This window comes from Gracilinanus agilis, chromosome 5 (assembly GCF_016433145.1).
Source record: "Gracilinanus agilis isolate LMUSP501 chromosome 5, AgileGrace, whole genome shotgun sequence".
In the NCBI taxonomy this organism is placed as follows: Eukaryota; Metazoa; Chordata; class Mammalia; order Didelphimorphia; family Didelphidae; genus Gracilinanus; species Gracilinanus agilis.
In genome coordinates this window covers 153034116-153049311 of record NC_058134.1, presented here as the reverse complement: position 1 = coordinate 153049311, position 15196 = coordinate 153034116, and the positions used below count along the sequence as shown (strand labels likewise).

Genomic DNA, 15196 nt, shown 5'->3' with positions numbered 1-15196 from the left:
CAAGCAAGATGGCGGCCGCCGGCTTCGTCCCCTCCCCCCGCTGCCCCTGCGGAGCGGGGCGGGCGGGCCCCGTGCAGCTGCCGCCGCCGCCGCTGCCGCCGCCGCCGCCGCCGCCGCGGCTGCGGCCGCCATTTTCCCAGAGCGAGAAGCAGTGACACTGAGCGGGCGCAGGGGGCTGAGCCGGAGACACCGCCGGAGCCCGGGCAGCGGCAGTAGAGGGGGTGGCAGAGATACTGAGAACAGCCGGGCCGCCGCCGCTCCTTTCCTGCTGACTGCTTGACTACCCCCACTCCTCCCCTCCTCCTCCTCCTCCTCCTCCTTTTTCTCCTCCTCCTCTTGCTTCTCTTCATCCACCTCCTCCTCCAGTCACTCGTGAAGAAGAGCCTGCGCTGTCGCTCGGGGAGGGGGTGTGTGGAGCCCGGTGCCGACTACCCCGCGAGTCCGCAGTGGCCGCAGCTGCCGCGGGGTCAGGTCGCGGTCGTCTGGAGAGAAACCTCGGGGGTCGGTCCAATAACGGGGTTCGGGTGCCTGGTTTGTGAACATCACAGGTCAGTCCTGGGCTCCGTGGGAGTTGACGGGGGCTGGGGGTTGAGAAGGGAGAAGCTTAGATTTCCAGGAGGAGGAGGACTTCATCTTCATCCCACCTGGGGGTTCCCGGCCTTTTGGGGTGGAGGATGCGAGACGTTGCTGATTCTCCAGAATTTACTCTCCTTATCACCTTCTATGCCACCACCACCACCCCCCGGAAAGGGAGAAATATGGCGGGGTTTGGGGTTGGGGAAGGGGGAACTGGCAGTTAAACCCCCTTGAAAGTGGGAGTTGGGGAAGGAGCGCACTCTCCCTCATAGGTAGCGGGTCCAGGCCCCCAGGATGCGGAGGGAGGTGGGTGACTGTTTAGTTGGGTTTGTACTGGAGGCGACCCAGCAGCTGCCAAATTTCCCTCCTTCCCAACCTGCATCCCTTTCGGGGGTTAAAATAGTATAGGCCCTATTTTTCTCCTCACCAATTCCTTTATGATAACCTTTTTCTCTTACTCAGGTGGAGGTGGGGGGGGGGGAGAGGTGAGTGGGAAGAAAGCCTTAGGGTTTGGGGTGTGTGTGTGTGTGTATGTGTCCCTGTGTGTGTATGTGTGTGAACGAGACAGATCCTCGCCCCCTAGGGAAGAGGGTAAACCCGCCCCTATGGTAGTCATCCCCCCCCCCCCCAGCCTTCTTTCCAGTCCCCTCCCCCCAACAAGCCTCTTGTTTTATCCTGTGTTATGTTAAGTGCATACAACCTACCGAGGGGCACCTTTTGAAAGAAAGCTTTTTGAGTAAGAAATAAGCACTAGCCCTTTTGGAAGCAGACGGGAGAAACAAACGGTTTACTGTGTTGATGAGGGGAGTGGAAAAAAAGAAAAAAAATCCATCTTCCAACAATCTTTTTTTCTTAGAGCTGAATTTCTATTTAAATCAGTCTTCTAAATAATATAAATCATGCTAAAAGGGAAAACTATCCTTGACTTTATACTGTGTGGAGTTTCTGCTGTTTATTTACATTCTCTAAAAGGAAAGAATAATGTAAGGTTTGGGGGTTCCCTAGTCTTTCCGAACAGAAATAAGTGAGATGTATTGAACCATAGGGGGGAGACATCAATAAGTGATATGAAATGCTACACTTTGTTCGTTAGTTTTATAGATGTGAAGTAAAAATTGCAATTTCCCTCTTTTGTCCTTTAGAGATTCTAAAAATGGCGGCCCCAGGCTGATGTTGTGGTAATCTAATCAGCTCGAGTCCTCCACACCCCATGCAGTGCGTTTGTCTGCAGCATATTACTGACTTATTATGTTTACATGAAAAGATTAGTTTTTTTGAATCATTTATAAAAATCATTCTTTTACTGAAAATCACAATGCAGTTTTTTAGGTGATCAATTTTGTTAGTTATTTATGAGAGAAATAAAATGACACCACTTTTGCCCCCCAAATCCGACTCAGGTAGCCTTAATAGTTTCTCCTGGGGATGGGAGAGAGGCACATGTATGGCAATATTTTCTTTAACCTTTCTGGGGGGTAGGAGAGGAAAGAACTACAAGCATTTATCTCAGTCAGCTTGCTACAAGAGTAAGTGGAAATAGAGATTATATAAAAAGTATCTTTGTTACATATTTTCATTTGACTAGATACTTCTTCGATCATTTTAGTCTTGAAAATATTTCCTATCTCATTCCTACCGCTGGAATTTATATTGTCTGCTGCATTTCAGGGAGATATACAAATAAACTTAAATCTGTTAGTACTCAAGGTGTAAAGATTTTTTTCTTACAACATATTTATTGCTATTTTTTTATGTAGCACGTTAAGCATTATACATTTTATGCAGTTTTAATTGTGTATTTTTTTTTCAATGAAGCTACGTGGTCTTTTTTAAGTGAAATACTTGACCTGTGGAATCATCATCATTATTATAAAAGTACAAAAATAAAGTTATAATACTTGGCATAGTATTTTGGAAATCTTAAATTTGAGGTAACAAAATAATGAAATTTTTGTTCCCCTCCTTCCACCTTATTAAATGACTTGTTATATATAGCCCTTAAATGTAAGCTACAGCATAACAAAGTGCTGTAAATTTATGGGTATTTCAGAGACTCTAGCTTTGTTAGAAAATTGTGCTGTTAATTTTGTGTTTTTGAAAAAGTGTGTGTTAATCTTATTTCTAGAACTGAAAAATTGATAACCTTTTAGACATAACTAATTTAAGCAGTAAGATAGTTGGATACTAATAGGCATGTGATTCCTATTTTAAATGTGTCCCTAAGATAAATTGAGGAGCATCTTTATTTGAGAACACTAGTAATGCCCACCTTCCCTCAAAATGACTATTAAAAGCATAATGACTTTTTAATGTGTTTTAGTTGTTATAGTGGATTATTTTAAGTTTCATGATCCAGATACAAGGCCTGCTTTATCTAAAAACTAGAAAATGTAGAAAATGGCCGGGGGAGGGGGGAAGGTTCCATAGTGTTTTCTTATGTTAACTTTATGATATTAGACTAGAAAAAACTGAAAGCAGTTAACAGAACTATAATTTTTGAAACTGAAATAAATAAATTTATGAAGTATAAGGTAGAACCCTTTAACATACTAACTTTTATGTACAAAAAGATTCTCAGGCAACTTTCACCTTTATAAAATATCAGATAATTTTATATATCCAGATTTTACATTGGCAGATTTCCAATACTTTTTAAAAAGCTTTCTTCTTTGTAAATCATTTTATGATTATTTAGTTGGCATGCTACTTATTTTGGTTGGATAAGTGATTGAGGCTTTGTGGTTCCTAGAATGGGAGCTATTTCAAACCTAAGGTTTGCTCCTAAATTACATTCTTGGTTATAGAAGTTGGGATTATACATTGATGTTAAGGCACAGGTCTTTGTCTTGTCTTTTTATATGTGGGTGACCTCAGCCTCATCTAATCCAGGTAAAATATTTGGCATCAACAGACCTGAAGCAAACCAAAAAAAATTGCATGTTATAAATTACACTGAGAACCCAAAACTAGTGACCTTGCTGTTAGCTTTTGTTTTTTTTAGAACAGAAATTAGAAGAACAAATTTGAGATTTTAAAAATTATTTTTCCTGGTTTGCTCTGATAATCTTATTTGCAAATGTAAAGTTTTGAATGATAATTCTCATGGGGCCTGTAAAATGCCCTTTTTTTAAGCATTTAATATTTAATACTAAAAATATCAAACATTATAATAGATCTTTCTTTGTTGAGGGGCTACCTGAAATATTTAGCTAGAAACATAGCTATAGTTATTTAGCTATGAGTATGGATCTCTATTTAATTTGGAGTCAGGGCATTTTAGAAAGGATTGTTGAAAGGTTAGGAAGAATAACTTGTTTCTGTAGGAGTGTTGAGATATCTGATCCATGGGAAAACCATATCAGAGTATTTCTTTAGTTAGAAAATTGAAGCAATGAAATGTCAGACATGTTGAGGAAAGGTTGGCTGGAATTCTCTATTTCTGGAATTGCTCTATTTAAGTTAATTTTCAGAAAAATTGCTTGCTTAATATTGTATAGTTGTGTTTTAATGTAGCTTTAAAGAAAAATTTTTGAGACATAAAATAAACTTTAGGATAGACTCTCCTGAAGTTAACAGTATAAATTTATTTTAAATCCTAATTCAACTTTAGGTATTCCTTCTTTTCCTCTCCTCCAACCAATCCTGACTTTCCCAACTCCCCACCTTAGTGCAACAATATAAAGTGTTCATAGCTTTGGTTTCTTTATACTTTTCCCAAATACTTCTTAAGTTCTGCCATATGCCTCAGTAACTCTCTAGGCTTTCCTAGATTCAAATTTGAAGAATTTGAAAAATAAGAAATTGTTTAAACAGTATTAGGTAGACTCTTTCCAGTGTTTGCTAACCTCTTTTTTTGGGTGAGGGGAAAGGTATGTTATTGGACAGGCATTATTTGTTTTCTGACTGCAAACTCATTCCCATGGATGTATCTGTTAATATAAGACTTTTGTATTTTTTCCCCATAAGAATCCTGAAATGACTAGTACATTAAATTTGAAACAAGTTTCTTTAAAAAGGCAAGTCTCTTCAAAATCCATCCTTCATATTGCTGTCCTACTGGTCTTTTAAATAGCTCTCTATGGTCATGATATTCCCTTAAAAATCTTCCCAGCTTTTCTGCTGCTTCTGATCCCCACTATCTATGTGTCTTATTGTACTGATTTGCTTTAAGCTCTGTGAGGGCCAGGATGATGTCAGACTTAAACTTTATAATGCACCCAAGCAACTGTGATAAAAGTGAACTGAATTGTTTTGGGATTTTAAAAAACAATGTTATGCAAGAAAAACTCTTCTTTTGTAATAAGACTTAATAGTTGTCTACTATGTGTTTAAACTATTTTAACAGATCACAATAGATTGCAATACCGAACTGCTTAGAGGGCACATTTCAGTTTACTTAAATATCTAAAATTTATAGATCAACAAACATTGGAAAAGTGCCATCTCTATGCCAGGTATTCTTTTTGGTGCTGGAGGTATTGAGACAAAAAACGAAAGAGGCTCTACTCTTGAAGAACTTATATTCTCATGTGAGGGATATAACATGTTAATAAGTAAATGTAGATCATATATACAAAATAAGTACACAGTGATGAGAGGAAGGGAAATGGTATATTAACAGCTGGAAAAATCCAGAAAGACCTTTTGAAAGGAAAGGAAGAGAATAGCATATATGTAGCACCTTTTATGTACTTCTATAAGAGCTTCTATAAATATTTTCTCATTTCAACCTCAAAATAACCCTTCATGAGGTAGGTGCTATTATTATCCCCATATTTTACAGTTAAGAGGTCAGTGGGTTTAGTTGACTTGCCTAGGGTCACACAATTCATATCTGGGATCAGTTTTGAAGTCAAGGTTTACAGACTCCAGGCCCAGGGATTTATTTGTTGGGTATCAGATGCCTCTTGAAGCTGTGCTTTGAAAGGAGATAAGCATTTCAAGAAGTAGAATTGAGGAGGGAGAATATTCTGGGCATGGAAGACAAACTATGTAATGGCGTGGACTTGGAAGATAGAATGTTGAGTTTGAGGAACTGCTAATGGGACAGATTGGCTGGATAGAAGAATGCCTATGGGGAAGTAATATGTTAATCAACATACAGTTAGGTTGTCTTTTTTTCTTCCCCTTTAATCATGCATTCTTTTATTCATAAGCAGTCACCACATTTGAATCTGGAATGTTAGTATGATCAGCAATTTTAGGTTTTAGTAGGCACTTTGAGGGCATGACTGCATTAAAGAGAGCTATTTTAAATGTTCTATGTAGAATCATTATTAGAAATGTCTATAAAATCATTCTTACTCTTAAAAGAATCAGTGCAGTATAGACATTTGGCTAGAATTGAGAAGGTCTTAGTATAAATACGAATCCAGCCTAATATCTATCTAATGTCTATATTTCTGACACTATAAAGTTTTTTAACCTGTTTCCTCATCTTTAAAATGGAAAAATTATTATTCTAGTATCTAACTTGTAGTGGTTGAGTGAGGATGTAGGTTCTTAGTGTATTTTCATGTAACAGTAGATTTTCTTTAAAGCAAAACAACCCCCCCCCCCATATCTCAGAACTTTGTGTTAGATTTTGTATTCAAATTGAAAAGCCAATTTTCCCTTTTTTGAAAAACTTATTTCTTTATGTTATAAACATTTGACATTTAATTTTTATGAAGGAATAGTGATTGAACAAGTTGAATTTTATATAAAAATTAATTTCATTTCACTAATTAGAAAACTTTCATATGATGTAAACAATATTTTGAAAACGGAAAGATTGACTTAGTATTAGCAATTGCATTAGCTTGTGATTTTTATTTAAAAAATTTTAAAACACTAATATGGATGTTAAAAACAATACATTGAGATTTCCCTAATATAATTACTTATCTTTAAGAACACTGAATACATTTTCTAGAATATTTTACAGATTAAACTGAGAATGATGACTTTCAGTAATGTGTGGCAGGGAGCTAGGCAAATAGTAGCTGTCTGGAATTTCTACTTAGACTTCGAATCTAGTAAAAAATGCGTATTCTATGAATTTCTATGGTATATACATAAAATTATTTCTTCTTTTTTAACAAACAAGGTAAAAACTTTTTTCTATGTATATAATTTAAGAATATAAATGTATAGTTTTAGTTTTTTTAGGTCACTTAGAAACATTAAAAAACAATTTACAAGTCCTACAAATTAAAGGGTAGGATTTCCCTTCTAGCTCTACATGTGTGATTTTCTTATTTGTTTCTCAGTTTTATATTGTAAATGCTCATCTTCATATTGAATGCCACCTTATCTTTCTGGGTTTTAGGTGTAGGTACTTCCTTGTTCTTATATGGGAAGGAGAAAGGTAATGTTTCATAAGTTAAGTTCTAGAACTACTCCATATATTTTCATATAATCTTGATTTCATTTCATAAAATAGTCATATCAGTGATGGCTTTTCTATAGAAAGTAAAATTGAGCCCGATCCTTAGCATTTACAGTCATTTGCTTTTATACTATTCTTTTACACTTTGGAATGTATTGCCTTTTTGTGAAGAGAAGGGAGAAGAGTTGCTTCATTGTGGGCAATTTTAACAGTCCTTATTAGAACTTTGTGTGTTCCATAAGCATATGGTTGTACCACATAGAAATTAATAAATTTCTACTCTTTTAAAAAAGGTTCAAAAACAAATTTTTCCTTAAGGTAACCCTTTTCAGAGGGCAAATTTCTTCCACATCAATTATATCATCAATTGTATCCCTTCACAGTTAAATAGAATTACTATGGGTGAAAATATCAAGTTGTGACCAAAATGAGGCTGGTTCCTTTCCCTGATTTAGTTAGTACTTGGTTCTCTGAACACAAGCCTCTTTCACTCAGCCTTTTCAACTTGGTAGAATATGCCAGAACTTAAATTCCATTGGCAATGCAAGACCAATGTCACCCCTACATCAGGATATGGTACCAGATTACAGAGTTTTCAGAGGTAACTTAGTTCCATTGCTTCCTCATTCACGGTTTAGAATTGTTGTTGAGTGCATCTAGGTGCATTTTTAGAATGAAAGAATCAACATTTATAAACTCTTTGAGAAGTCTATTTTGAAAGAGAAAAGATAATTCAGACCCTCTGACTTTTTGAGTGGATAGATACTTTGTATTTTTTGTTTTATTTTATAAGATTTGCTGCCAACTATAATAGCTAGATTTTTTAAAATTTGGGCTGCAAAGATTTCAAATATTTTTTCAATGTTGAAAGAGCAAACTAAATTTTGTTACTTAAGTAGGTATATAGTGAAATACATATACAAATCCACAAAGACTTTGCTTCGGTGAGGAAGGGAGTATTTTAGCAGATAGCACTAAAATAGGGGAGAGATCTCAAACCTTCAGGGACCCTGTTAACCACCAGTCTAATTATTAAAATGCTTAATGAGTACATATGACAGGTAATATGAGAGTTATAAACTAAATCATAGAACCGGCTGGTAGGATAAAGCACTGTGGTAGAATGGATAAAGAGCAAAAAGACCTAGGTTTAAATACTATTCCTGACTCCTTTTGACTCTGACCTGGTAAAGTTTTTGTACTGTAAACAACTCTATAAGATCACACATTGCAGCAGAGATGCCAGTATACAATAATAGAAAAGATTTCTTCATCTGGGAACCACAGTTCCAATCCCTATATGGAGCAAGGACATCTTCATGAAAGGCCACCTGGGCCTTAAGGATAGGTAATATTTGAGTTGGTGTGTTGGAGGGAGCAGGAGATAGGGATGTCCCAGGTAGTATGCTAGCATGAAAAAAAGATGGAGCTGCAGTTTGAACAAGATTTGTTGAGTTTTAATAGAGCAGAATAGTTATGTTGGGAAATAGGTAAGGATGGAAGACTATTTTAAAGCCATTTTTTGAATGTCCTTCACTGCTACTCTACAGGGTTTAGATTTTATCCTCTAATGGGGAGCTGTTTATGAATTTTGGGCAGGAGTATCATAGAGATAGTGATGTTTAAAGAAATCAACTTTTCAGTGCTATGTGTTAGAGGGGCAAGTGTTTGAAATTATACAGACTTAGGTTATTAAAATAATTTAGTGTCAGGGCCTTTACTTGAAATTGTATCTGTGAAAGTGAAAAAAGAATAAATAAAAGAAATATTAAGCAAAAATGGATAAAGAATATACTATTTTTCTTAAGTGTGAGAGGCAAGTTAGAGAAATGGAAGTGTTCAAGAAGAATTTCATATATTAGGTGTATGGGACCCTGAATAGAAAACGTTTATCTTTTCCACTTCTTTTATGTAACATCTTTCTGAAGGATTTGGGTTAGTGAGTTCTGGGAGATATGGAAATTGGGTTAAAGAAGAATGGTGGAGGGGAGAGTTGTGAAGTTTTTAACCTCTATGATTGTTATCCTAAGACAAACAATTTAATCACTGACAAATAACTAATTTGTTCAGGGAACTTAGCAATATTTCTAGTATATATATGAACCTTCTCTCCACTTATACAGCCCCTATCCCTTCTGGACATTGCAGTAGCCTTTGATTTGATCTCTGCTTCACATTTCTTCCCACTCCAATGCATCTTCCATACAGCTGCCAAAGTGATTTTTTTTCCTAAAGCCTAGCTTCTGACCATGTCACCTTTTTATATAGTAAACTTCACTGGCTCTCTATTGATTACTCCAAGAATCAAGTATAAGTTTCTCTCTTTGGCTTTTAAAGTTTTTCACAAACTGACCTCTTTCAGCCTTTGCAATTTTGCACTCTATTCCCCTCCAGCTATGCTAGTTAATTTTCTGTACCTTTCCTGAGGACAAACCATTTCCTAATCACTGCCTTTTCACTGACTGTCTCTCATGCCTGGATTTCTTTTACCTTCTAATTTCCCTGGCTTCCCTAAGTGCTTGATAAATGTTTCTTTACTGAATGACAGATTCTAAAGGAGTATGTTTCAATTTATTAAGGGCAAAAACTGGCTTTTTAAAATTGACATTACTGAGCAGTTATGGGCGATACATAGAATCTTTTCCATTGAAACATTATATGGCATGATGTGGCATAGTTAGTTACTTTACATCAGTATCTAGGAACTTACTACTTAGTGCTGCTAGATTTTTCTTTGAATCCCAAGAGAATATTGACAAAGCAGAAAGGAGTGTATTGGATATGACTATGAAAATAACCCTTTTAAAATGTAACTATTCTAAATAGCAACTTAAGAAATTGTGGCAGCTATAGTTTGAATTTGACCTAGCACTCATATTGTCAACAAATTTAATTTTCTATTCTAAATTAAGGTTCACTTTTAGAGATATTAAAGTTCACTCTTTGGCCTTATTTATCCCCTCTTATTGTTTGTTAGTAAATATAGAGTGTGGAAAAAGCTCTTCAAGAAAAGAAAACTTAAGTCCCTTGTTACAATAAAATATTTTTTTTATTCCAGTCATTCACAAGACTTTATCTTTTTTTTACATCACCTTCATTTCCAACTATATCCTTCTCCTTCCCCTACTCAATAAACAATCATTTGTAATAAAAAGTTTTTAAAAAAAAAAACGAGGTGGAAGAGCAGGCACATTTGTTTGACTAGGATTTTCAGCCTTCCATACCCTTTGTCTATCTTTGCTGACAGCTTTGATCATATAATTGCTTTATGTTCAGTTTGTTTCCTATTTTCATGGGAGTCATGTCATTATGCATAATATTTTCCTGCTCTCCTTGCTTTTCTTTGCATTGGTATATACAAATCTTTCCATGCTTCTCTGATTTCTTCATACTCATTATTTGTTAGAAGGAAGAAAGATTCTTTTATATTCAGTACCACAGTTTATTTATTAGCCAATCCCTGTTCTATGGATATCTACTGTGTTTCCATCACTTTTTGTGATAGCTATAAATATTTGGTACATGTGGAACCTTTCTTGGTTTTTTCCTTTGACTTCTCTAGGATATATGCCTAATAGTTAACTATTGGGACAAAAACTGTGGGCATTTTAATCGCTTTTTTGGTGATAATTCCAAATTACTTTTAAGGAGAGTTGGATTGTTCAGCTTTCTACCACGAGAGGGACTAGTGTGCCTTTTCCACTGCCTCTCCAATATTCCATTTTTTGCCAATTTGCTGGGTGTGGAGTGAAACTTTTAAGAGTTGTTTTGATTTATCTTTCTTTTTCTACTGGTAATTTGGAATGTATCTAGTATGGTTGTTAAAAACTTGAAATTCTTTTGAGCTTGCTTTGCTCATATCTTTTCATTGCATCTATTGGGCAATGGTTTCTAGGTCTTACAGATTTGTGTTGCCTTTAGATGCAAAGGTCTATTCTTAGAATTGTTAAATAAGAATGAGTAGGCCATTGTTAATTTCTTTTATTATATAGCAAAGTAATCTGTAGAACAAATGAAGTATTAATGGATAAATGTTACAATGGTTTTATAATTGGAAACATTCTTATTTTCATATTTCACATTTAAGTGTAAGGTCTATTTAAATGTCATCTCTTGATGTCATGACAGATTATGTTGGTCTAAATTTTTTTTTTAGCATGTTAGACTGACCTGAGGAAAGCTATAAAATGATTATATTTCAGGATAATTTTTTACAATCTTAATATCCTTTTGGACAAAGTGGAGAGATGAGAGCTAGGTGACTGACTTGGTGTATTTGTTTCTGATGCCTGGAGCAAAAATGAGTCATTAGTGGATCTATGTCTTCTCCAAGTTAGATCTTCACTTGGAATGCCAAGAATTGTTAATGTCTGGGATGAAGGTATATAGATGGATCATAGAATCATGGAGCTTGAGCTGGCCAGTCCAACCCCTTTGTTTTACAGATGCAGAAACTGAGACTCAGGAAGGTTAAAGTGGCTTGCTCAAGGTCACAAAGTTCCACAGGCAGAATTTGAACCAGGATCCTTTGATTGTAGAGTTACTGCTCTTGTTATACTAACGTGTACTAATCAGATTTATGAATGACACAAAGTTGGAAGGGGCAGCTAACACATAGAGTGATAGGATTCTAATATTGACAGAATATCATACTGGATCAGTCTAATAAGATGAAATTTAATAAAGGTAAATATAAAATTTTATCATTTTATCCCCCCCCAAAAAAAAAAAAGATTAAAAAGTTTATGATAGGGCCAGCTAGGTGGCTCAGTAGATTGAGAGCTAGGCATATAGATGGGAATTCCTGGGTCCAAAATTAGCCTCAGATACTTATTAGCTGTGTGACTCTGTGCAAGTCACTGAACTCCAATTACCTAGCCCTTACTGCTCTTCTGTCTTGGAGCTGATCCTTAACATCTATTCTAAGAAAAGATATAAGAGGTTTTTAAAAATATATGTAGATAAGGAGAGGGAAAGAGGAATGGCTAGATAATATTTTTGTTGAGAAAGATGTGGTATTTCAACTTTTCTAACAAATTGTGCTTTCCAAAAGTGGAATTGGGTGCCTCTAGAGATAGCATTGTCTTTAAGTTAAGGAAGCATACTAATTCCTTATGTAGAGGAAATAGTATGGGTTGGACTAGATGGCTTCCGAATGAATTTCCAACTTTGGTGTCTGCAATTCTCTGAAACTGTTCAAACTCAAATAGATATTAAGGCATCCAGATATGCAATTTTAGACTGCATTGAGCATAATGTATAGAATAAAAAGGAACAGCTCCTTCCTTCTCCCTCCATTCCCAAATTGACCACATCGAGAGAATTATATTTAATTCTAAATACCTCATTTTAAGAAGGACAACTTATAGGCTGGGAAGTAAGTTTTCAGAAGCAGTTGACCAGGAAAATAAAGGAACTTGAGGACATGAGATACATATTCAAATTGGCACTCTGTATGAAGTCTTTCCTGGAATCCTTTCCTAGCTACTATAGTCATTCCCTTATTCTTCCCCATCCCTCATCCCCCACTCCCACCTTATTTTCGTTTTTGTTTTTTGTCTTCTAGGAGGGTATAGGGATAATTGCTATCTTAAGATATTTAAAGGACCCTTATGAGGAAGAAGGATTAGACTTTTTTCCGCTTTGGTCCTTGAAGGTAGTTCTAGGAGCAGAGGGATTGTAGAGAGGCAAATTTTGTCTAGAAATAAATTTTTTCTACAATTAGAGCCATATAAATATGAGTGAGATTGTGAATAACACTTAGAGCCAAATAAAAAGTAGAAAGGACTGCCTCAGGAAGTAGTAGGTTTCAAGTGGATCTTCAAGTGAAGGCAGAACTCTTGGATTATTTTATAAAGGAGATGTGGGTTGCTCTAGATGACCACTGAAGACCCTTTCCACTCTGGTATTCTATGATTTTTCAGAATAGTCTTTATGTACTTTACTAATGTATCTTTTTTATTTTTCTTCAGTCTTTTTCTGTAATTAATGTTTTGTTAATACATCAAATTACATTTGCTATTGGAAAAGGAAGAATGAAGATGAATACATTCTTATTTTTGACATTACTCACAGGGTCATAAGCCTAATTTATGGCTTTATCACCCCCCCCCCCTTTTTTTTAAACCCATACCTGTTTCTTAGAATCAATACTGTGTATTGGTTCCAAGGCAGAAAAACAGTAAGGGCTAAGCAGTGGAGGTTAAGTGACTTGCCCAGGGTCACATAGCTAGGAAGTATCTGCGGTCATATTTGAACCTAGAACTCCCATCTCTAAGTCTGGTTCTCAAACCCACTGAGTCACCTAGTTGCAATCTCTTCCCAATCAATCTTTTATATAGTTTATTAAGAAATTTTCCTGAAGCTTAGATCTGTCTCTCACTCCCCTCTAATAACTCCCTCTTCCCTCTCATAAACTCTTCTATTTAGCTTTTAAGTCCTTTATAACCAGACTCCAACCTACCTTTCAGTATGATTATAAGTACTCCATAAAGGCAGCATCACGTAGTTGATAAGGTACTGAATTTGGGTTCTTAAATTTCTAGGTTCTTATACCTACCATAGACAATTACTAACTTTGTGACCCTGGACAAGTTACTTAATCTCTCCATTATTTTAGGATTCTTTGATCTCTCTTACATGTAATGGGACAGCCAGGCTGAACTTCTTGTTGTTCCTTGTAAATGACACTTCATCTCTTTTTTGTCTCTTTGCTCTGGTTGCTCCTCATGCCTATGAAGTATTCTCCCTCCTACTCTAAAATCCCTATCCCCAGATCTGTCTTAGCTTTGGAGTCACCTTCTGTGGGAGTCTTTTCTAGACCCTTTATTTCCCATTGCCTTATATTTATTTCATATAAAATTTAATATGTACATTTCCTCTAATAGCTTTGATGACAGGCTGCAACATGTACATGTGCATATATGTATGTGGGTGTGGGTGAATTTTTATTGGAGGATCAAGAAGGGCTTTATTTGGGAGGACTTTAATAGAGCACTGTGCTATATGTTGGGGGTCCAGATAAAAGCAAGCAAGTCAGTCCCTCCCCTTAAGGAGCTTTTATTCTAATAGGAGGTGCTATATCCAGAGGAGGAATGTTTTAAACAGAAAAAGACAGAATGAATGATGATTGGCACCATAGAACAAGTGATTGACATCTCCTTTCCAGGAATGGTATTGGTTTGATTACTATTCTCAGAGTTAGAATTAGAAAACATGGAAGCTGGTCTAGAAGTGAAATGGTGGGCTTATCTTAGATCATTTTTTTCCTGTTATGTTCCTCTTCCTATTTTCTTTGTTTCCTTTACATACCACCCTTCTAAGAGTGTGTTAAAAGGATGGCTCAACAATGAATACAAAACCTGTTTTTAACTATAAATTACAATGGGGAAAACATGGGTTGGGTCAGGATGTATACTAATAGGTTTTTTGTTGTGAAGTATAAGTTTACCAATTGAATCACTCTGATGTTAAATTCAGATTCTTAGCACTTAGTCATCAGCAAGATTTCTTCAAGTTCTCTAATGTCAACTAATTTCTAATCTTCCTTGTAGATTTGCCTGGTAGGACTTTTTTTTTTTTTTTTTTTTTTTTTAAGATATGGCCTTCAGGAATTGTATGAGAATAAGACATACATCTTTCCTTCAATCCATAATACTGTATTTCTTGCTTAAGATCTATGACTATGACCCTGGAAAAGTTTTCTTCCAACTCTATCTTTTCCTTAACCCTTCATCTTCAGTGAGAGACTCTGTAGGATACTCCCACATCCCCAACCTCACTTTTTTCAGGCTCTTAAATTAAGGCTTTGTTCAGTCTCTTAAAAATAACTACAGCATGGTTCCTATAAGTCTTTGTCAATTTGGTCTTTTTCAGTTCCGGAAATACCATTATTTGGATCTCCCAGTGGACATTGCTTTGCTTTTTGAATATGTCTTCTGCTTTGTTAGAGGATAGGGTACTCAGCAATATTAGACTACAGCACTTAGCTCTGATTGTCCAGGCTACATCCTCTCCTTGTGGAAAAGGTCAGCAGGCTGTATGGTGACTGGAAAGTGGAGGAGAAATATATCTTTACTCCTTGTCATCCACATCTTAAAGGTACCAAATCTATGGAACTGGGCCTTTTTATTTTCTTTGGTGATGAGGAAACCAAGCCAGTGTTTTCAGAGGCTAACAGATAGCAGGCAGTCTCAGGGGAAGGACAGTCAGAACTTTGGCCAATTAAGTCTCATGGGATCGTTTTATTGC

General features: G+C 36.2%; 1 protein-coding gene across 1 annotated transcript in view; it reads left to right on the top strand.

Annotated features, from left to right (window-relative positions):
• The first annotated feature begins 320 nt into the window (after window positions 1-320).
• The window catches only part of KMT2E (lysine methyltransferase 2E (inactive)), an 85813-nt gene continuing 70937 nt past the window's right edge, over window positions 321-15196 (top strand). The window contains exon 1 of the mRNA XM_044678358.1: window positions 321-548. The gene's annotated coding sequence lies outside the window, so the exon portion shown is untranslated. The remainder of the gene's footprint in view (window positions 549-15196) is intronic.